This window comes from Schistocerca americana, chromosome 4, assembly GCF_021461395.2.
Source record: "Schistocerca americana isolate TAMUIC-IGC-003095 chromosome 4, iqSchAmer2.1, whole genome shotgun sequence".
Lineage (NCBI taxonomy): Eukaryota > Metazoa > Arthropoda > Insecta > Orthoptera > Acrididae > Schistocerca > Schistocerca americana.
This window is the reverse complement of record NC_060122.1, coordinates 215133985-215158685: the sequence shown is the minus strand read 5'-3', so window position 1 is coordinate 215158685 and position 24701 is coordinate 215133985. Positions and strand designations below refer to the sequence as shown.

At 42.9% G+C, this 24701-nt stretch overlaps 1 protein-coding gene across 1 annotated transcript in view; it reads left to right on the top strand.

The window, feature by feature from the left end:
- Positions 1-24701, top strand: part of LOC124612850 (glutamate receptor 1-like) — a 502148-nt gene that overhangs the window by 357483 nt on the left and 119964 nt on the right. The window lies entirely within an intron of this gene.

Genomic DNA, 24701 nt, shown 5'->3' with positions numbered 1-24701 from the left:
CTACATCTTACATGACTCACCCTATATACTTTGACACATACAAACAACAAGTAACCACACATATATAAGGTAAAGAAAAAATAGTTTTCTTTATATTTTTCTGGACACTTTCTAAATCGCTCGCAGTTCATTTAAAACGCCCGGATTATGATTTATACTTCAAAAAATTAAAAATGTTACTAAAAATATAATTATTATCATTATTTGCAGTCTTTACAGTATTACATAATTTTTGTGGTCTTTTTACATTAAATCCTGGCATGCTAAGACTCCTTTTCATTCCATTTTTGTCACTGTAGTACCGCTTCGTGCATATCTGTATCGCCGAGAAGTGCTTATTGTCAGAGACAGGGAGTCATTAACTGTTACTGGAGACGAAAGGTTGTTTAAAAACAGTTTGGTGACTTAAGAACCCTTCAGATGATTCTAGAACCTTTACCACGTGTTCACAACGCCAGTTAATACTACATCTGCTTCAGACTGAATATTATGTGCAAATGTTACGTGCGTAAATTCGGTATCTATGAAACTCTGGGTCTCGATAATGAATAACGACATCGAGAAAAGTTTCAAGGTTTCCGGAGAACATTATCTCACGAGCATATATTAACAATTTTGACGTTATTTCATGAGTAGAAATTAGAGAAGTGCCCACCCGCACAACTGGTGCTTTTGGTACCGAGAAATCGTATAGTTATTCCAGTGTATATTGAAAGCGGATACAGGTTTTTGGGAATGGGACGATAGTTTTTCTAGACGAATGTCTAAAGAATGGACTGTTACAGTTTGAGACATTTGCTATGGTCAGTTAGTTAAACAACTGCAGCTCACGACGAAAAGACGGCTGAAAACGGGTTTTTACTGTTTCTGAATAAGTACAGTAACTTTGAACCACTACTTCTCGGTAACTGATAATGATATCAAAAAACGTGTAGAATTTCGCCGAGAACATCATATCAAGAATATATGGTACAAATTTCGATAGTCTGCCATAAATAAAAATTATAGAAGTGGCCATACCCACAATTTGTACTTTTCGTACCCAATAATCATCGTCATTCGGAGTTTTCCTGAGGCATCCCCCAGCAACATACGGCGCTTTTATAAGCCGCCACTCTAGAACGTACCTAATACAAAGGAACCAACTGATTTGCTCCATTTGCTTGGGCTTGAGGAAGTGTGTTCAAATTTAGGCTCTGTACTGCTACATTGTTCCCGTTATTCCTATATACAAATAGTTACTAGGCTAAGGACTGGCCAAAACACTTGACGCCTTATGCCCGAAATCAACAGAACCGGCTGACATACGAACTCCAGAGAGGGGAGGGGGGGAAAATGCAATTTCGCAACACGTTACAAAATAGTGGTTATTACAAACCTTTCATAATGAGCTGATTTTTATACACATGACAACTTGGCTTGAGATCCAACGTAGAATGAACGTGTTTCATTGCAAAAAGAATCTTTAACACCTGAAGATGACAGCATAGTCTGTCGAAACCGGTTGTTTTAAATGAAGAAATATCTATGCGATCTTGGCTGTTGAATATTTATAGCCCTTGCGTGTTCTTAAAACGAGATATACTTTTCTTTAGGTTACTGATGCAAGACGTAGAACTGAATAGTCTGCTATGGGCCCACAAGCACTGAGAATTTCTTGAGGAAAGTATGCCGTTTTTATTAATGAAATAAACACGTTTGTTGTTAGCTAATTTAAGACCCTTTGGCATTTTCAAGCCAGTTCTAATATTTGTGTCACATTAAAAAACTGCAATCACATAATATCTTAAAATATTATGTGACATCAGATTTTCACTGTTACACGAATAATAGCTGTAGCTTGAAAGTACCCAACGCTGTGAAATTATCGAATAGCGAAGGTATGATATAAAGTATACATTTCAAAAATAAAAATAGCCTACGAAAGAAAATTGCTTCCCTCAAGAACACAGAACTCAATTTTTATTACTTTTCCGGAATTTCTAACAGTTTCATTATGTTCTTATTCCGGAAGGCAGTTCCTCTCTTCATCTGAATATAGCGCAATTGGCTCTTTTTGAGTAGCATTATGTAAATCATAATCCCAGAAGTGGATCAACGCTATTCCTTGCCTCTTTATTCTCTTAGGTTAACGCCAGCAATAAGCAATATAAATAACAACTCTGGTATAATCCAGTTAAAAACGAGCAACAATGATACCTCTACACATTTTTTCACTCGTTCCCTGGTGGCAGACAATAGCGAGGTTATCAACACACTGAGTGCTTGTGCCATTGCGTCTGTGCCTTCTGGTCAGCCTTCCCACTTTTGATCAGCCATCCGTTTCCACCCTGCATCGTCTGTATTATGATCGCTTCAGTATCTGACTGGGTTTATCTCCACTGTAGCATTCCAAAAATATGGTTGAGATTGTCGTGACAGCGCGTTGTGTGGCGATAGCGCATTGTGTGGCCTTGATCTTTATTTGACCTCGTTCACTTCCTCGGCGAGTTGAAGTAACATAACGCTCTTGTACTTCGAGCCAAGTCAGTTCGTTGAAAGTGTGTGTTTCGATGAGAAAAAGTTTCATCGTCTTCTGACGAAGGTGTCGAAATGGTATCTGCATAGGAGATGCAACACGGCAGGCAGACCGTCCACTCAGAACGGGCGGATTGAACGGCAGCGCGAGGCTGTAGGGTTCCCGATCACACCGGGACTAAAGCCGGGTTCACACACACAACTAATGTGGCGCCACAACTTGTGGATTTCTGTACCAGCATGTAAGTTACCGTTCACACAGAACGCCACAAATTTTACGTAGTTGCACAGTTTTCGATATGGCATCAGTTGAAATCATATGGGCATGTGTGAATTTTTAGTGCAGGTGATGGCATTAGAGTTGTCATATGAGTTAAATACAAGGAAGACAAAAGCCAAATGTTGGACCCGAAAATAGATTTCTCACAGGGATAAATCAGAGGTCAGAAACACATGTATGAAAAGAAATAACTCTCGGAGACGAAAATGCTGTCTACAATGTCATGTAAATATTTTTCTCAGACACGCCACTCTTTCAATATTTTAGAATCTTGTTGTATTTGTTGATATAGGCATTTAGAATAAATAGTTGAACACCTGCCACATCACACTCTGGAGCTATTTCCTTCATATAATTCACATTTTATATCATGGAGAGCTCGAAAATCACGAAGTTTATATGACTCGCTTTTTTCGTTACTTGTTTTAAGTTATTTATTTATTCATCCAAAAATCTTTTAAGATTGTAGGATACGTTACTAGTTTACAAGCATTGCCTCCCCCCCCCCCCCCACCCCACACACACACACACACACACACACACACACACACACACACACACACACACACTGCCGCAGAAAATCAAACACAGGTTGCCATTCTTGTAGTTCCATAAGCTACGAAATCTTACTTGCCGAACTCTGTTTTTACTTTTTTCAGTAATAAGATGAAAAAACTCAGAAATCTATTGGAGAACACCATTAATTACTCCATGTAACTGCAACAGAACGCTCGAGTTTCAAAATATTGCCACCAGGGAGCAATAGTGGAAGGAAAGTGGCGCGACAAAGTACAACCAAGTAAAACTTTTTGTGGTTTCACAAAAGATGTATCTCTAAAGATGCCCCACTAAAAATTGGGCCCACCGTTCCCCCAATTCCCACTTGTCCTGTGGTAAGAGAGGGGCTGTGCGCCACACTGCATTGCTTATATAAAGACACCGAAACATCGTTAGAAGATGATGGAAGGACCGTTCATCGAAACGTCGCGTCATTTCCACGTATTCGTTGGCTGCAAGCTGGAGCACTTTAAGACACTTACGTTTATCTTTGTCATTCATTTCCAAAACTGCGACTTCTGGCGGGGTACAACAATAGGTGAGAGATTACATTTTGTTTCAAATATACTGTCATGCAGTACGAAGTTACGGCTCGTTCATTTCCCTTTTTTGGACAAAGACATTTTCTCATGAAACTCCTTCTGTGTGTACTGTCGTACCATTTTAATTATTTTATAAGTTGACTCAACTATATACCCAGTAGGACGTTTATGAGTTTGACATCGTTTTTGGAAGCCTACATATTTCCATTGACAACATTTTATTTAGAACTAGCGTTTTACTAGCGTTTTCACATATTTTGCACACAAATGCGATTCATTCGCTGCTGTTTCACTGCATACGACTCCACTGCGCATGTTAAATTTACCTGTGGCATTATCCTAGGTCCAGAACCAGGTTCCGAAAATTACTCTTGGGACCGCATAAATAAGGGACAAACTGCATTTCACACATTTAAATTGTAGTTCACTTTAAATATACAGGAAAGATACACCAGCAGATGGTTTTACAACGTTTCTACATATCCCCATCTGAAAAGATAGCAAGGGTATTTTATTCCAACTCTGATATTATACAAAAAATGAGTCATAGATATATCAGATTTTACGTGTAACCTGTACCTGATCGTAGGAGGAGGTGGGGAACATAACACACATATCAACTTTTATAAATACGATGCAGTGCCGAAAACTGATGCCTGCGAATTTCTATGTGAAATTCGTAGTGGTTTTTAAGTGAAACTAACGTTATCAACATTCTACATGTTTATTCTTCATACCTACATAATACGTGCAGCCATCTTACTCCAGAGGAGTGATAACTGTAGCTTGTAAATGGTGCTATGTAAGGTACAATGCGGGTGCGTGAGAAACAGCGAGCTGCATTCAACTTTCGAATTCGAAGAGATCATCCACATATGGAGCATCATAACAATGACAGTCACACACGAGCGCTGCGACATCTGAAACAATCCGACGTCTTTGGTCCGTTGTCATTGATCAATTTTCATGCAGTTCCGACTTGTCCCCAGCCTTTTTTCATCTGTTTCCAAACACTTCCCAGGACTTCAGTTTGATAATAATGAAGTGGTGCAAGCAGAGATGAGATTGTGGCTCCGTCAACAAAGTTATACACTCTGCAGTGACGGTATCAACAAACTGGTCTCTCGTTGCGAGAAAAGTATTCGTCACCAGAGTGACTATGTTGAGAAATAAATATGTAGACACGAAGAAGACGGTAGAATGTTAATAACGTTTGATTTATTTAATATGTCTGAAGAGTTTACATACGAAAAATTCGGAGCCTTATTTTCAGCACGCTTTCTTTGGTATATTTTGTATCAACTGGACAGACTGAACATGTAGCGTTTCTGCAGCTGTTGTGGCCTCAGGTGCTGTACTCCTTTCGAGGACGGATGAAAGATAGCTACAGACGCTTGACTGCAGCACTTATTTTCGAACGTTCCAGCTTCTGCTATGCTGTTAGTGTTTATCAGTTTTGCCAGTAACCATTTCTGAGATATTAACCTGACATATAGCAATTATATTTTCGCAGAGTAATTTTGAAATTATTTCACGATTTAAAGTACCAGGGAAGCAGGTTGCTAGCCTTACTTGCCCCGAGTCGCACTGAGTTTTATCCCTAACGGTTGAGGGACTAACCGGTGGATTTGGTAGTCTTTGCCGTATGAGCACAAAGGTGACCACGCCTCAGAATATGTCCGAGATGCCCAGCCTTATTCCAAAGTAACTGGTATCCCGACTGTCGGGACCACTTGCTTGGCCACTCATACGTTGCCCGTGGTTCATGAACTAGAACAGATTTCGAGGTACAATGGGATAGGAATGATGATGGAAATAGGATCACATTTGAGGAGGTGGAGAAAATGGTCAATAGATTGCAGTGCAATAATGCAGCTGGGGTGGATGAAATTAAGTCGGAACTCATCAAATACAGTGGAATGTCAGGTCTTAAATGGCTACACAGGATAATTGAAATGGCCTGGGAGTCGGGACAGGTTCCATCAGACTGGACAAAAGCAGTAATCACACCAATCTTTAAACACGGAAACAGAAAAGATTGTAACAACTACAGAGGTATTTCTATAATCAGCGTTGTGGGTAAAATCTTCTCAGGTATTGTTGAAAGTAAAGTGCGAGTATTAGTTGAGGACCAATTGGATGAAAATCAGTGTGGGTTTAGGCCTCTTAGAGGTTGTCAGGACCAGATCTTTAGCTTACGGCAAATAATGGAGAAGTGCTATGAGGGCAACAGGGAACTGTATCTATGCTTTATAGATCTAGAAAAGGCATATGACCGGGTTCCAAGGAGGAAGTTATTGTCTGTTCCACGAGATTATGGAATAGGAGGCAAACTTTTGCAAGCAATTAAAGGTCTTTACATGGATAGTCAGGCAGCAGTTAGAGTTGACGGTAAATTGAGTTCATGGTTCAAAGTAGTTTCAGGGGTAAGACAAGGCTGCAACCTGTCTCCACTGTTGTTCATATTATTTATGGATCATATGTTGAAAACAATAGACTGGCTTGGTGAGATTAAGATATGTGAACACAAAATAAGCAGTCTCGCATATGCGGATGACTTAGTTGTGATGGCAGATTCGATTGAAAGTTTGCAAACTAATATTTCAGAGGTAGATCAGAAGTGTAAGGACTAAGGTATGAAGATTAGCATCTCCAAAACGAAAGTAATGTCAGTGGGAAAGAGATATAAACGGATTGAGTGCCAAATAGGAGGAACAAAGTTAGGACAGGTGGATGGTTTCAAGTACCTAGGATGCATATTCTCACAGGATGGCAACATAGTGAAAGAACTGGAAGCGAGGTGTAGCAAAGCTAATGCAGTGAGCGCTCAGCTACGAGCTACTCTCTTGTGCAAGAAAGAAGTCAGTACCAAGACTAAGTTATCTGTGCACCGTTCAATCTTTCGACCAACTTTGTTGTATGGGAGCGAAAGCTGGGTGGATTCAGGTTACCTTATCAACAAGGTTGAGGTTACGGATATGAAAGTAGCTAGGATGATTGCAGGTACTAGTAGGTGGGAACAAGGGCAGGAGGGTGTCCACAATGAAGAAATCAAAGAAAAACTGGGAATGAACTCTATAGATGTAGCAGTCAGGGCGAACAGGCTTAGATGGTGGGGTCATGTTACACGCATGGTAGAAGCAAGGTTACCCAAGAGACTCATGGGTTCAGCAGTAGAGGGTAGGAGGAGTCGGGGCAGACCAAGGAGAAGGTATCTGGATTCGGTTAAGAATGATTTTGAAGTAATAGGCTTAACATCAGAAGAGGCACCAATGTTAGCACTGAATGGGGGATCATGGAGGAATTTTATAAGGGGGACTATGCTCCAGACTGAACGCTGAAAGGCATAATCAGTCTTAAATGATGATGATGATGATTCACGATTTAATAATCTGAGAGCTGATTTTCAACATCTTTACCTTTCTTCGGGACTTTAGAGCTGATTTTCATATGGTTCTATGGAAATATGATGTAAAAAAATTATACCTGTCACACGGCCAACTCGAAAAACTCTGTCGATTTCCTTACTCTGGAGAACATGGCTCATACATCTATTATATTTTCGCATAGTAATTTGGAAATTATTTCACGATTTAATTACCTGACAGCTGGCTTTTACCATCTTTACCTTTCTTCGCGAGTTTAGAGCTGATTTTTATATGGGTCTAGGGAAATGTGATGTTCAAAGTTATATCTGTCACACGGTCAACTCGAAAAACTGTCGATTTCCTTACTCTGGAGAACATGGGATCAAGATCTTCCTTGTTCGGAAATTGTCATTGTCTATACCGCACTGCACATGGCATATTATAGGTGTGACAACAGTTGGGTTGGGTTGTTTGAGGGAGGAGTCAAAACGGAGAGGTCCTTGGTCCCATCATAGGAAAGAACGGGTAAGGAAGTCAGCCGAGCCCTCTCAAAGGAACCATCCTGGCATTTGCCTGGATCGATTTAGGGAAATACAGGAAAACCTAATTCAGGATGGCCGGGCGCGGCATTGAACGGTCGTCCTCCCGAATGCGCGTCCATTGTGCTAACCACTGCGTCACCTCGCTCGGTGTGACAACAGTGAATTACCGCTTATGGAAAGTAGAAACGTAAACAGCATTAGGATACTGCTAAGTTCATCGTATTGTTGGCCGTACAGGAATTTATGTGACATGAATATCAAACAAAATTTAATCAGATTTAATTTCTACTGCAATATCAGTGAGTCTCTTCCTGAAGCCACGAGTAATATTATGTGTTGTTTTGAGCTGAAGTTATATTCAGTTCGTCACCCAGCGAGCTTCCTCGGAGAGTGTATAGGTCATGAAAAGTGGGGGATCCAGAAGGGCGACGAACTCTGTACTTTATAATACGCCTCATATTTACGTCGACAAAACTCAACAAAACTCCTCCAGAACTAACATCTCACATTATTCTTCTGCAAGCGTATTCTTTCGTATCTCGTCAGGGTCTATCGCACTATCTCTTAATATCAGGCGACGAATCTCTGCGTTAACAGATGCAGGTACTATAAGGATAGAAATTTTGAATCCATGGAAAATTCCTTTGTTATTAGTACTATGAACAGTGGATTACCATAACAAAAATCACATAAGTGAAAGCAATGACAGACGAAAACGAAAGGAAAACGAATAATGTATTCAGCATCTCACGAAGAACTGCGTTTAAACCTACAAAAAGAAAAGACGATGATTGGATAAGTGGTGCACGAAATGGGTTGTCATTTCTATAGCTGCACTGAACAATGGCAATTAAAGAGTATATTTCTTTTCCGTGCCTTTCTTTGGCTTTTTTCTCCTTGTCAAATTATATAGATATCACAACGGAAGGCAGTGAGCTAAGAGGAAGAAAAAGAAAGCAGAGTTCTCTTGCTTCTAAAGGCACTGGGTAGTTGATAAGCGCAGTGTTGGCAGTGCTCGTTAAGAGCGTGCTTTGTGACGCTGTTAGTCGCTTTTGCCTGTGGCTTAACCTCTCCCGTCGCTGGTTGAAGGAAAGCTTCACCTGGAAGATAGGACAAACGGCAGAGGGAAGTCACAATGACCTTTCTTTAGCTGCCGTTCCGCAATGTCCACTGCGTTCCTTTTAAATATGCGTTTAGGATAAATCCACGGTAAAAACCTTACAGATTAACTGCACAGTGCAATTGGCGTAAATAATTTCTGATTATGTTACCACACCATGATGTAAAAAATGTACTGGATTAAGCAATGTTTCATTCGCGGTTACAATGGGCAACTTCTGGATCACAGAAGAAAGCCACTGTAGCCGTGGCCGAAACGTTGGTTTCTTCAGTGCAGTCTTTTACATCATGACGCGGCGCCATATTCAGAAATTTTTATCGTCAACTGACTCTAGCCGCGGAGGCCTACACAGGTCGTTGGCTGGCTGGTTTGTGAGAGGGGGGACCAACCAGCGAGGCCATCGATCTCATCGGATTAGGGAATGGTTGGGAAGAAAGTCAACGTGCCCATTCAAAAGAACCATGCCGGCATTTGTGTGAAGCTATTTAGGGAAATCACGGAAAACCTAAATCTGGATAGCCGGACGCGGGTTTGATGACCGGACTTGGGTTTCAACCGTCGTCCTTTGGAATGCGAGTCCAGTGTGCTAAATAGTGAGGCACCTCGCTCGTTCTTACGCAGTTATATATGCATAGTTCAAGTTTTATTCTTTAGCGACCTTTAGACAACCCTTGGATACCAGCATAGTATACACCAGTGTTCATCGTTGCCAAGTTTCTACTTGCATGTTAGGGACACTGCTTCTCGTGTTTTCTAATAATCTTTCAGCAGTTACTTTGTAAGACGCTAAGCTTATAATGGCTGCAGGTAATACAAATATAGTGACAAACTGTAAGTCAAGGACAGACTTAGAGAGGGCTCGTAATCAATTTTCATTGACATTAAGAAAATACAGCCGTCCTGTAACTGTCACTGCTTTTAAAACATTCACTAATATTATTCAGGAGGTGATTCCTAGATTTCCATGGCGTCATCTCAGAAGATATCAGTGTGAAGTATAACAGGGCCACCAATAGGCCGATAAAATTCTTAGAATTATTCACTGAAGAGCCAAAGAAAATGGTACACCTGTACACCTGCCTAATATCGTGTAGAGCTCCCGCTAGGACCAAGAAGCGCCGCAACATGACGTGACATGGACTTGACTATTGTCTAAAGTAGTACTGAAGGGAAGTGGCAGCATGAATCCTGCAGCGCTCTCCATAAACCCGTAAGAGTACAAAGGGTGGAGATCTCTTCCGAACAGCACGTCGCAAGCCATCCTAAATACGCACAGTAATGTTCATGTCTGACGAGTTTGGTGGCCATCGAAAGTGTTTAAACTCAGAAGAGTGCTGCTGGATCCACTACGTAGCAATTCTGGACGTGTGGGGTATTGCACTGTTCTGCTAGAATTGTCCAAGTCCAGCGGAATGCACAATGGACATGAATGGATGCAGGTGATCAGACAGGATGCTTACGTACGTCTCACATGTCCGATTCGTACCTAGACGTATCAGAGGTTCATATCATTCACACTGCACACGCCCCACACAGTTACAGAGCCTCCACCAGGCTGAACACTCCCCTGCTAACATGCAGGGTCCATGGAATCATGAGGTTGTCTCCATATCCATACATATCCATCCGCTCGATATAGTTTGAAAGGAGACCAGGCGACGTGTTTCCAGTCACCAACAGTCCAATGTCGGTGTTGATGGTCCGGGCGAGGCGTCAAGCTTTGTGTTGTCCACTCATCAAGTTTACACGAGTATGTCTTTGGCTCCGGAAGCCCACATTGATGATGTTTCTTTGAATGCTTCGCACGCTGACACTTGTTGGTGGCCCAGCATCGAAATATGCAGCAATTTGCCAAAGGTTCGCACTTCCGCCACGTTGAACGATTCTCTTCAATCATCGTTGCTCCCGTTATTGCAGGATCTTTTTGCGGCTGCCGCGATGTCGAACATTTGATTTTTTACCGGATTCCTGATATTAACGATACACTGGTGAAATGGTCGTACGGGAAAAGCCCCACCTCATCGCAACCTCGGACATGCTGTGTCCTATCGCTCGTGCGCCGTCTATAACATCAAGTTCAAAGTGACTTAAATCTTGATAACCTGCCATTGTAGCAGCAGTAACCAAACTAATAACAGCGCCAGACACTTGTTGCCGAGCGCAGCGCCGTATTCTTCCTGTTTACATATCTCTACATTTGAATACGCATGCTGATACCAGTTTTTTTGGCGCTTCAATGTAACTTTACCCTAAATTAAATTCGAAGCAGTGTTTTTTTAACACTTGTTTCTTATACATAATATATCAGTTACATTTTGATTACTTTTATTCTGAATTGTCATTATGTGTCGATTTTCCCGTAACTACTCGTTCCAAGTGACAGTTTTGGGGTCCAAAAACATGAAGTACGAGTTATATGTGATGTAAATTGAAAGAAATTTAACGCAATTCCACAAGCGTGATGAAACTGTCGCATTTGGGAGATATGAATTTTCTGCCAATTTTTCATTTTTTACATAGGAAAACTAGCATTTGTCAGAGGTTTGGAGGGCGCATGGGTGGAGAAATCTGACGACTCACTGATGATATCATCAGTCATCTACTCTGTACCAGAATGCTCTCAGTCTATCTACACCCTTGTAGTTACCAGAACCTTTATGAGTTGTCATGTAGTACAACAACGGTTCACTATCACATCCGAATTTCCGAAGTACCTGGATACTGCAAGATTCACTCAACCATTCAAATGGAGACTAACAATGACTACTCTTTTGGGATCTGTCACGTGCTGATAACGATGTGCTTCAGGAGCATGCAATAACTCAGTGTCACAGAAATCACTTAACGTCTGATTGGTTTCACAAACCGTATACAGTCTACCAGGACTGGCATAACAACACTACACAGCAACAACGTAAATGCACTTTGGTGGCCATTCGACCTGCTAGAGAAAGACGCAATTCTAGCCATTTTCATATGCACCAACAATGTGTACATGTGAGGTGTTACATTGGTACTGAACCACATCCAGATACACACACACACACACACACACACACACACACACTGTATATATATATATATATATACGAGGCCTGTTCAGAAAGTAAGCTCCGATTGATTGCCAAATTGAAACCACAGTGAACATCAGAAATGTTTTACTTGTAACAATTAGCTACACCTTTCAGCTACTTCTCTACGTAGTCGCCGTTCTGACTTAGACTTTTGTCATAGCGTTGTACCAACTTTTCAATAGCCTCATCATAGAAGGCAGCCGCCAGTGCTTTCCGCCAATTCTCCACGCTGGCCTACACCTCGTTGTCTGTGTCAAAATGTTGTCTTCAAAGACAGCGGTTCATGTGACCAGAGATGAAACTCAGGGGGAGACAATTGCGGACTGTATTGTGGGTAATCTCACATTTCCATTTGAAAACGATGCAGGAGCATCTTCACTGCCCCTGCAGAATGCGGCTGAGAATTGTCTTGAAGAAGAAACAGCACGACAGTTATGTAATGTTAGCTGCATAGCTTCAGGCGAAATTTCTCACCAGGCCCTCGTACTTGGCGGCAGACACTATTTTCTAGACATCTTTACGCACTCACTGCGAGCTCAGAAATGAGAAGAGCGACGTGATGCTAACTGGGGTTATACTAGAGACACTACCCAACACATCTGTGCAAAGCTTTATCGGATTTTCATAGTCGTTTCCATTTCGCGACCGATCGGAGCTTACTTTCTGAACGCCCCTCGTATATATATATATATATATATATATATATATATATATACTGGGGTGACCTAACTCGTAGTATAGCGATGATAGGTGGTGGTAATATCACGGACACGAGGTATAAAAGGACAAGGCATTGGTGAGTCTGTCACTCGGGAGATTCATGTGAAAATATTTCCGACGAAATTTAACAGACTTTGAATGCGGGATGGTAGTTGAAGCTAGACACATGACACATTCCATTTCGTAAATCCTTAGGGAATTCAGTATTCCAAGGTCCACAGTGTCAAGAATATGTCGAGAGTTCCACGTTTCAGGCAATACTTCTCACAATGGACAACGCCATCGACCTTCACTTAACGACCGAGAGCAGCGGTGCTTGTGTATAGTTGTTAGTGCCAACATACAAGTGACCCTGCGTGAAATAAGACATGCGACGAACGTATCCTTGAGGACAGTGCGGCGTAATCTGGGCTGCTGAGGCAGCAGACGACCGACGCGAGTACCTTTGCTAACAGCATGACATCGACTGCAGCGCCTGTCCTGGGCTTGTGGCTATTTCAGTTGGACCCTAGACGACTGGAGGACCGTGTCTGGTCGGATGAATCCCGATGTCAATTGGTAAAAGATGTCGGTTCTGAAAAGCTGACGTTAGGGTTCGAGAATGGCGCAGATCCCACGAATCCATAAACCCAAGTTGTCAGCAAGTCACTATGTAAGCTGGTGGTGGCTTATTAATGGTGTGGTCTGTGCCTGCATGGGCTGAGCGAGTAGCACAGTGGTCAGCACACTGGATTCGCATTCTGGAGGATGACAGTTCAATCCGGCAATCCAGATTTAGGTATTCTGTGATTTCTCTAAAACGCTTAAGACAATTTCTGGGATGGTTCCTTTAGAAGGACACGGCAGATGTCCTCCTCCTTCGATCCATACTTCGAGCTTGTGCCCTGTCTCTATTGACCTCATTGTCGACCAGATATTAAATATTAATCTCTTGCTACTGGGTCCTCTAGTCCAATTGAACCGATCATTGATTGGCAGTGGTTCCGTTCGTGTACTTGGAGACCTATTGCAGCTATTCATATTCCCAGCAACAATGGAATTTTTTTGGATGACATTGCTCCATGTCACTGGGCTACTATTGTTTGCGAGTGGTTTGAAGAACATTTTGCACAATTCGAGCGAATGATTGGCCACCCAGATTGACAAACATTAACACCAATGAAAATTTAGGGGACATAATCGAGAGGTCAGTTCGTGCAAAGAATCCTGCACCAGCAACGCTTTCGCAACTATGGACGGCTGTAGTGGCAGCATGCCTGAGTATTTCTGCAGGGGACTTGCAGCTACTTGTTGAGTTCGTGATACGCCGAGTTTCTGCACTAGGCCGGACAGAAGCAAGTACGACACGATATTATGAGGTAATCTATGGCTTTTATCACCTCAGTATATCGCATTCACAGTCATGTTCAGAAGAAACAGAACACCTCGAACGACTAGAGGTAGGACGTTCATATTCTACAGAAATGCTTATCCTTTGAAACATGTCGGCCCGCGGGTTCAAGATCAACATCGATATCGCTGCGCAACAGCCCCTACCGGCAAAATGTGCCTGCAGCTCTCGTTGTCGCTTTAAACTGAAGGTAATGGATCAGTGTGACTTGAGCAGACTAGCAAGCTACCTCGCGAGCAGTACCATCAAGTCAGTGTGTCTGAAAGTAGGCGCAGTATTGGCGTGAGAATATCTGATGGATATATCCGGGAATCAGCTGCTCATGTGGGAAATGTGTTTCGGCAGTGCAACGGCTGTGTGCAGAATGGTTTACGCCCCCTCCACCCCGAGAAGATCGACACTTTAAACAAATGACACCTCATCCTCGACTCTGGTACAACAATGGAACAGTGGAACACATCGTACACTATCAGGGGTGACAGGTCATCGCCGTTTACTGGGGGTGCATTACATGAGAGTCGTCCATTCCTCGCCTACCTTCGACGAATGTGCAGGAACATGCTAGACGGCAATGGTATATGGAACGACGTCACTGGGGACAGGAATGGCATCAGATAGTGTTTTCTGCTGAATCCGGTTTCTATTTGTTTGAAAAGGATGGCGGCCTTTTGGTTTGCTGCTGAGAGGGGGGAGTGGCATCACACTGACTGCACTTACATTCAAGGTCTTATGGTGTGGGGTGCTACTGGGTACAACCACAAACCACAGCTGGTGCGTGTCGTGGGCATCCTGCGAGCTGTAACCTTACTCTTTCTGCAGAAACACCTCAGACACTGCTTTCAAGCACGATAATGTAAGACCACAATGCATTATAACGTGACTTCTTGGTGTCATGTCACAGGAAGTCAGCTTTTTGTCCTGCCCCGTCCGATCACCAGACTTGCCTCAGTCGAAAATGTGTGCGATGTGGTGAACTAAAAGGTGCAACTGTGTGTCCTAATGCCAATCATCGCAGATGAACACTGGAACCAGGTGAATGTAGCATGAATTGGTATACCACAGGACATTATTCATGCCATATTCGGGTCGATGTCATCACCCATGGAACAAATTATCAGGGCCCATGATGGAGCCTGTGCCTACTAGGCAACAGGACACATCCTGAAACGAGGTGACTAAAGTGCAAATCACTTCTGCAGAACATCCTGTGAATATGAACGTCCTATCTCTAGTCGCGCAGGGCGTTCTGTCTTTTCTGGATGTATCAGGGTGAGTTGTTACGCACTTCCTATCTATTGTTTTGGCAGGTATTTGCAATTTCGTTTTTGCTTCACTTAGCTGGAGTTAGCCCAAATAAGTGTTTCTGATCACCTCCTCGATGTAGCTTCCAGTGTCGACAAAGAGGGCACTCACTTTCACGTTACAATGAAATGATTTTTAAAACAGAGTTCCACATCTCCATCAGTTGTTCATAAGCTGCTCAGATTTTATTCTATGTATTTTACTGTTCCTTTTATTACATTTCGATAAACTTCGTAGTCTGAACAACCACAGTCACGATTAATCATTTTGAGAAATAAGACTGCTTCGGCTGCAAAATCCTTTTATTGTTAGGCAGTATGGGCTTTAGAGCCACATCTTCTGCTTTAATCAATTTTATCAACGGTTTCGTTGGGTTCCAGTTCTATTCGAAACGACTTGCGTTCTGCCCACTCGGTGCCCAACATGCAACACATCTCTGTTACATGCCCCTTAAAATTTGTACTTTGATCAAGTGCTATTACCAAATTGCTTAGTTCTTGGACCAGTGCCTGCTCAAATTGCTTAGTGAAAGTGCGATAGATAGTTTCGTTAGCTCCCGAACTTAGCAGTATATTCCGTTCAGAATCCTCCCTCGTGCCTCACGACATTTGCGCACTTCGTTGGGATCTGAATCTACTTTTGAAACCACCTTTTTCAGTTTAGCCCAAGCTATTGCATGAAATTTAGCCAAACGATTGTTCAGTGTATGCTCTATGTCCGATTTTATCTTTGCCGCTTCTACTGACACATGGTAATTAACTATCTACAATTGAGATTTCATACAAAAAATTGTTATACAACTATGCCTCTTCGTTACCCTTGCTGATCTCATTCATAAACTCCATCTTAAGACTACGTACCTTTTGAACTAATGACAATAGTAACACATTTTGCTTGTGTGGCTTTACATCTGAATCCTACTGTTCCACTACTCATTTATCATTTCTTGACTTTCATTAATACCTGTAGGCACTGAATCACTCAGACTGATTTCTAGTAGTTCCACTTTCACTGGTTCTAACGATACATTGCTGGGTGCTGCTAACCCCGTTTCCTCCTCACAAAAACTCTTGTTGAGTACTTATCATGGGAGCAGACTTTTGTGCTGTTCCATTCTCTCGTAATTCTACCCATGTCAATTATACTTCTATATCACTTGGTGAAGTGGAAATTATTGGTCTCTGTCAGTACCGGCTAATCTATTTTCTAATTTCTCTAACACATCTAACAGCTGGTAAAGGTTATGAGAGCTTAGGTTTGGATGCAACTGACGACGTGTCGTCTGCTATCGCACAAGCTGGCCCTGCTGTGGAGTGAAATGCCTGCCGTTCTGGCCTGCAATGCATTCTCCGGACTTACTGACGTGAACTGCAGTGATAGAGTCGCGCCTGGCAAAAGCTTTGCGCATTTTCTGACATCGTGTAAGTCTGCGTAAGTTGTCACAAATCTATATATACTTTGGCAAAACCACACAAATTCACTTTCTACGTGACTTTACTTGCTGTGATGTTAACTTACCACGTGCAAACAAAAGCTTAATATGTCATAACTGCCCAGGTGACGTTCCCACATGTCTGATCATTCATTCTAACAATGGCGCATCTCTCTGCACTGCTGCCCGTCCTGAGCATCAGTGATGTTACACATCCATTGTAATAACTTACATCGATTGCTCTATGAGAACTACATGCTTTCAGAACTACGTTTAACAGAATCTACCTTACCTCTTAACTATATCTTTCTCCTGTACTACTTTGCCCTTCTGCGCTACCATGGACTTTGCTACAAGGACATACTGAAGGGGTGTCAATATCTGCAAGTTACGCAGTTATTTTCCTTCGGACACAGTAAACTTCACCAGCATTGGAGCATTCCAAAACGTGTAATCAGAGTCCACGTCACCAATGACTTGCCTTTTCGTAACTAACATCGTAGTGCTACTCAACCATAGTGGCCCAGACTCGCCTCTGTCTCCCGTGAATTCAGATCAATGACATGAATTAAACTTCAAATATCTCTTGATTCTCCATTTTTATCGCGATACTGTTTTCACAAACGTTTTTCTAATCACATTTTCTATACATCTAGATGTGATTATACTTATTTTGGCATCATAGATCCGCAGTGTTTCGCAGATCGTTCTTTAGTAATGATTTATTCGGTTTGTTACTGGTTGGGTTGGGTTGTTTTTGGGGAAGGATGGGGAAGGACGTTGGCCGTGCCCTTTGAAAGGAATCATCCAGGCATTTACCTGGAGCGATTTAGGGAAATCACGGAAAACCTAAATCAGGATGGCCGGACGCGGGATTGAACCGTCGTCCTCCCGCATGCGCGTCCAGTGTGCTAACTACTGCGCCACCTCGCTCCGTGGTTTGTTATTGTGACTAACCTTGTTTCCGTGAGTATACGTTCACAACAGGGAAAATGAGACTTGCCGAAACGTACAATACAAATCGCAGAGTAATACAACAACCCTCACAACACTGCAAAAGTACAGTGATGAAGTTATCTTATGTTCGGGAATGGCTCTGCATAGCTTCATTATGCGTTCAGTGAATCCTTTCACGAGGTGCATATCGGCTAAGTTTCATCAGTAAACCTATCCATACTACACCTGTGTATCACTGAGCATACGCAACTAACGCTGATGGAAATAAAATTCTAGAGAGTATCTCGCAATACTGACTGCAGACGTGAAGGCAATAAGTTAAACAGGGAGTTACTGTTTTCGGCAGGAACTGCTATGAGCGAATCTGAATGAGACATATTGTGTACCTTCGGTATCTGCAATGTTTCGCTGTATTTTTAGTGTAATTAAGATACAAAGTGAAATGGGGAAAGAAACCAAACTCTATGGTGAGTCACCGAAGCCCATGAGCCCCTTTTGCCAACATATGCAAAATATATCTCTGAATAATCTCTGCTGGTTGCGGTAGCCGAGTGGTTCTGGGCGCTTCAGTCCGGAACCGCACCGCGCGACTGCTACGGTCGCAGGTTCGAATCCTGTCTCGGGCATGGATGTGTGTGGTGTCCTTAGGTTAGTTAGGTTTAAGTAGTTCTAAGTTCTAGGGGACTGATGACCTCAGATGTTAAGTCCCATGGTGCTCAGAGCCATTTTAATAATCTCTGAGAGTTTGTCAGTGCAGTTCTCGTTTACCATTTGTACATGTAGGATGTCCCAAAGAAGACCAATAAGGCTCATTATGTTATGCGGGATGGCAGACTGATCGGGTTTTAAGGAGGAAGCCATATCCAGAAACCCACGGGTTTGGCACTGGAGATCGTCAAAGTCTGAGAACGAGCGGTTTTGACGGTTTGTTCCGATTTGTTTTCGTGATTGAATACGTAAGGTATGCAACCCTTTAGCCATCTGTGTACTGCTGATGGTCGACCTGAATTTAGTATCATTGCAGTCTGACGTGTACCATTTCGCAACTGCAGAAATGACCGACGTGGCGCTTGCATACGACAAAGGGGATTTTAGTGGGGATGCGGTGCAAGATTGTATGCGTAACTGTTTCGAAACAGACGTAACCCACATCATTCCAAGTTCGCCGACATCGGCAGACGCTTCAGGGAAGCCAGAAAGTTGCACACAGGTAATTTCTGCCTGAGGTGTGACTACTGTACAGTAAAACAGCAGAACTTCGTGTTCGTCACTTGCGAATACCAGCTCCAGTCTATAGCCTGTGTTCTGGTAGGTGCCAAAACGTACTCGGTCCGAACGCAACTGTTGGAGGAGGATGTGCTGACAGTGTTCGAAGTGGACCCAGCCACCAGCAATCGACAGGTGACACAAACGATGCTCACGGATAAAAGTGTCATGCAGCGTGTCGCCCATGAACACCGGCTCCTTCCAAACCATCTATAGAAAATCCAGATGTTACTGGAGGAGGACTGCCGTCAAGGGGTATAGTTTGCGCAGTGGTGTCTACAACAATGCGTACTTCAGGTACAATTCCCGAGATAGGTGCTATTCATGGATGATTGCGCCTTTAATAGAGACAGCATACAAAAGTTTCACAGCTTACATGTTTGGGTGGATGAAAATCCGTCTGCGCAAAGGATTCAAAATCACAAACACAGGGTCGTTAACATCTGGGCGGAATAATTTGTGACCATATCATTGGGTCGCATATACTGCCAGACAAACAGGACTGATCTATCTCACAATTTATTAGAGATATTTTGCTAACGCGTTGGACGTAATGCCCACAAAATGTTCAGATGGGCATGCGGCTGGACTACGGCGGAACTCCAGCACACTTTGATGTCATATGCGGAGTCATCTCAACGCCGCATAACCAAACAGATGGATCGGTGGAGATGGACTAGTTCCATGGCGAGCAGAGTCACTAGATGGACATTTCTCGACTATTTTATAAGGCGTAGTATGAAGAATATAGTGTATGTCACACCTTTAACCTCAGCGGAGGACATTTCTGCTCAATTCCACAGAGCAACAGAAATACGAGGGTTGTCCAGAAAGTAAGTTCCGATCGGTCTCGAAATAGAAATCACTGGGAAAATCCGGTAAAGCTTTGCACAGATGTGTTGGGCCGTGTATCTAGTATGCACGCGATCATGCCGCGTCGCTCTTTTCAGTTTTGAGTGAAAAGTGAGCACGTGAACATGAGTAGGGAATAGCGTCTCGCGCCAAGTATGAGGGCCTGGTTAGCGATTTCGCCTTTGTCATGCAGCCCACATAGCACAACTGTCGAGCAGTTCCTTCTTCATTTCAATTCTCGGCCGCACACTGCAGGAGCAATGAAGACGCTCCTGCAGCGTTTCCCATGAGAAGTGTTTGATCACACACAATGCAATCCGTATTGGCTCTCTCTGAGTCCACCCCTGCGCACAAGAACTGCTGGCTATGAAGACAAAATTTTTTCCACAGACAACGAGCTACAGACCAGTACAGATAACTGGCCGAAAGCACAGGCGGTTGCTTTCTATGACGAGAATAGTGGAAAGTTGACAACACTACGACAACACTTGAAGCTGGGGCGGTGACTATGTAGAGAAGTGGGTGGAAGGTGTACCTAACTGTTGCTAATAAAACGTTTCTGGTTTTCACTATGGTTTCCATTTCGCGACCGATCGGAACTTACTTTGTGGACAATCTTCGTACTTCTAAGACACCGTACGTATTGGCTCGTGCGCGTTAGGCTCAGCACCGCCGATGTAGACTCTGCACTGACGTAGGAGGTACGCATTTAAAAGTCCATCTGAAGTGTAGACAGCATGGTGTTTTTAATATTTGGTTTATTGATAATGTGGAACGCACATCTATTTCAGCATCTCAGACGTTGACGCTCTCTAGCGCCATACTTGAAAACCGATCACTATGCTTTCCCACACAACATACTAAGCGATGTAGGTGTTTTTTGGGACACACTATAGCAGGGTTTTCGGAAATTCCTGTTACAAATTTCTCGGAGAGAGTACAAAATATTTTGAATAGGAACCCAAGTATGGAAACGTACCGATTCAGTTCAGATGTTTAACTCATCCATTTCTGCTTGAGGAATTGAGTTAGGCATGACGAAGTGTAATTATTAGTTAAATTCCAGAGGAAACATATCGAAACATCCATTTATCACTTGAGCACATTTGTTTGTATTAACACTTGAACATTATGTGTTTACATTATAACGAAACAAAAAGAAACCCAGCATCCTGTACGTACAGAACAGTACTGATGCGTTACAACAGCGGCTGGATGTGGTCACCAAAAACGTTGTTCCGTGCAGTATGCCCACAAAGCATGTTCTGGTACGCACTCTCCATCACACCTGGCGTCTCTTCAATTTCTAGCGCAGAGGCCAGAATGCGTAACATCATATCATCCTCTGTCTCTACAGCAGTCTCGTAAATCTCGCAGCAAGACATTATGTGACATAAGGTGACCGTCTGACGTAGTACACATCATCCGTCTACCGTAGTGCATTCTAGAAGGAGCAACTCTGAGACTTTACATATATGAAAATAGTTTCTGTTCTTTCGGATGTGTCCAAAAGAGCAGATACCATCTTCGTGTATATATATATATATATATATAGTTAAGACTCACCGGAGATTTCACCATCTTCTTCTGTGCGGATGCATAAACAGTGCCCAAACTCTTACGGGAATCGGCAAGAAAAAGCCGCGAGTAAAGAGCATAATGTGCAGGGGTACTATCAATATAGTGCGGGACTGTTGTTGTTGTTGTTGTTGTTGTGGTCTTCAGTCCTGAGACTGGTTTGATGCAGCTCTCCATGCTACTCTATCCTGTGCAAGCTTCTTCATCTCCCAGTACCTACTGCAACCTACATCCTTCTGAATCTGCTTACTGTATTGATCTCTTGGTCTCCCTCTACGATTTTTACCCTCCACGCTGCCCTCCAATGCTAAATTGGTGATCCCTTGATGCCTCAAAACATGTCCTACCAACCGATCCCTTCTTCTAGTCAAGTTGTGCCACAAACTTCTCTTCTCCCCAATCCTATTCAATACCTCCTCATTAGTTACGTGATCTACCCACCTTATCTTCAGCATTCTTCTGTAGCACCACATTTCGAAAGCTTCTATTCTCTTCTTGTCCAAACTGGTTATCGTCCATGTTTCACTGCCATACATGGCTACACTCCATACAAATACTTTCAGAAACGACGTCCTGACACTTAAATCTATACTCGATGTTAACAAATTTCTCTTCTTCAGAAACGATTTCGTTGCCATTGCCAGTCTACATTTTATATCCTCTCTACTTCGACCATCATCAGTTATTTTACTCCCTAAATAGCAAAACTCCTTTACTACTTTAAGTGTCTCATTTCCTAATCTAATCCCCTCAGCATCACCCGATTTAATTTGACTACATTCCATTATCCTCGTTTTGCTTTTGTTGATGTTCATCTTATATCCTCCTTTCAAGACACTGTCCAATCCGTTCAACTGCTCTTCCAAGTCCTTTGCCGTCTCTGACAGAATTACAATGTCGTCGGCGAACCTCAAAGTTTTTACTTCTTCTCCATGAATTTTAATACCTACTCCGAATTTTTCTTTTGTTTCCTTTACTGCTTGTTCAATATACAGATTGAATAACATCAGGGAGAGGCTACAACCCTGTCTCACTCCTTTCCCAACCACTGCTTCCCTTTCATGCCCCTCGACCCTTATAACTGCCATCTGGTTTCTGTACAAATTGTTAATAGCCTTTCGCTCCCTGTATTTTACCCCTGCCACCTTCAGAATTTGAAAGAGAGTATTCCAGTTAACGTTGTCAAAAGCTTTCTCTACGTCTACAAATGCTAGAAACGTAGGTTTGCCTTTTCTTAATCTTTCTTCTAAGATAAGTCGTAAGGTTAGTATTGCCTCACGTGTTCCAACATTTCTACGGAATCCAAACTGATCTTCCCCGAGGTCCGCTTCTACCAGTTTTTCCATTCGTCTGTAAAGAATTAGTGCGGGACTGTAAGTTGAGAATGTGGGTCTCACGGGAGGCGTGCCAGAGATAAGACCCTGCAGTCGCGCTGTCCTCTGTGTCCTCGGTGGCTCAGATGGATTGCTGGCGCGGTAGGTCAGCGTGTTCAGTCAGAGGGTTGCTCGCCCTCTGTAATGAAAGAACTGAGTAAAGGAATCAAAGACCAAGTTGAACGGATGTCTTGTAACGTCCGCCCAGACCAAACTCAACGAACAAAAAAAAAAAAAAAAAAATGAAAAAAAAGATGGATAGATCGTCTGCCATGTAAGCAGAAGATCCCGGGTTCGAGCGCCGGTCGGGACACAAAGTTTCACCTGTCCCCGTTGACGTATATCAACTCCTATATGCAGCTAAGCGTAATGATTTAATTGTAATTTAAACTCTGAGTCTTTTCTGTTTCCCTCTGCAGACGTGGTCGCGTTACACATCCAAACTGAAACCGTCGCAGAACGGAAACTGTTCGTTTTCGGACATGAGTTCCTGTTCAAAATGTTATGCGACCACTACTTCGTGCAAGTCCTAGAAGTTTTTAACGGGAATTTACGAACATCCTGAGCATAAATGATGAAAATCAGTGTGTATACGAGAGGAATTTCCAGTTCCAGTCTTTGCCTGGTAACTACGGGAAACACTCCCGAAAAGCCTTGTCGAGACTAGGAGATCTGAGCCAGTTTTGACTGAGTTCTGAGAAATCCTAGACAAAACCATGAAGCCGAAGTACGTTTGACTATCTCTTAATGAGTTTGAAGACTTGCTCCAAAGGTGTATCTTACCTGCGGTGTTACAGTTGGCAGGCCATACACCGACCGTATTGTCGCTAGTCTCGTGCTTATACAGCTGTGATACTGGCTGTGATACCACTGATGCACACTCCACCGCTGCATATGGCAATGTTCAGTGTTTTCGTTGTGTGTACCCTGCTACTGCTGAGCCCCGCGACAGCCGGTGTAGACACTGTACCAAGATACAAACTTGCGACTGTTATAAATTTTAATCTCCATTACATCACTTTATTGTGTTTACGCAAAGAAATTCTTATATCCCTTCTGACGACAGATGCCGTGAAAAGTCTCCAGTTTCCCTTGTATTTTCAGTCTTGACTTGCTTCCTGACAACTGTATCGGCTCACCTGTCCAGACAGTTTCTCTTACCGGGGGGGGGGGGGGGGGGGGGGGGGGGGGGGGGTAGGGCGACGCATGGCAATCGAACACTATGGTTCAGAAACCCACTGGGTTTTGGGCCAACGTGGGTATCAAGGACTAAGTAGCGTCTTCTTCGGCCTCTACGACACGACAAGGCATTCAGATCACTCTCCCACTTTATATTCTAATGGTCTTCCGTGGACGACCGAAGTCACATCGTTTATGGCATTACAGAACAAAGTTTGTACGATATTCCACTAGTGTGCTATTTATTATTAACTACATTGGCGTTAGCTGTCTTTGCTGGTACTAGATTCCCCTGACGATTGTGTTGTGGTGCGCAAGCCAAATGTAATGCAAATTTTGCAGTATAACGGTCTGATGATTTGTTCAGTAACATAATTGGCAACCAATGCTGTCCAATCGCAATAAAGTCATAAGATGTTCAATTGACTCTTTTATTAGAACATGTTACGCGTTTCGGGATTACACGCATCTTCAGAAATCACAAACTTCAACTCCTTCCTAACCGACCAGGCGTACAGCCTTGACAACTCAAAGAAAGTGTCCAATAACATATGGCTATAACTGCGACACAGGCAGAGTTGAAGAAGTCAGTTAGTTGCCAATTATTAACATAGAAACGATCGCAGGCCTCAGACGGGATTTTATGTCCTT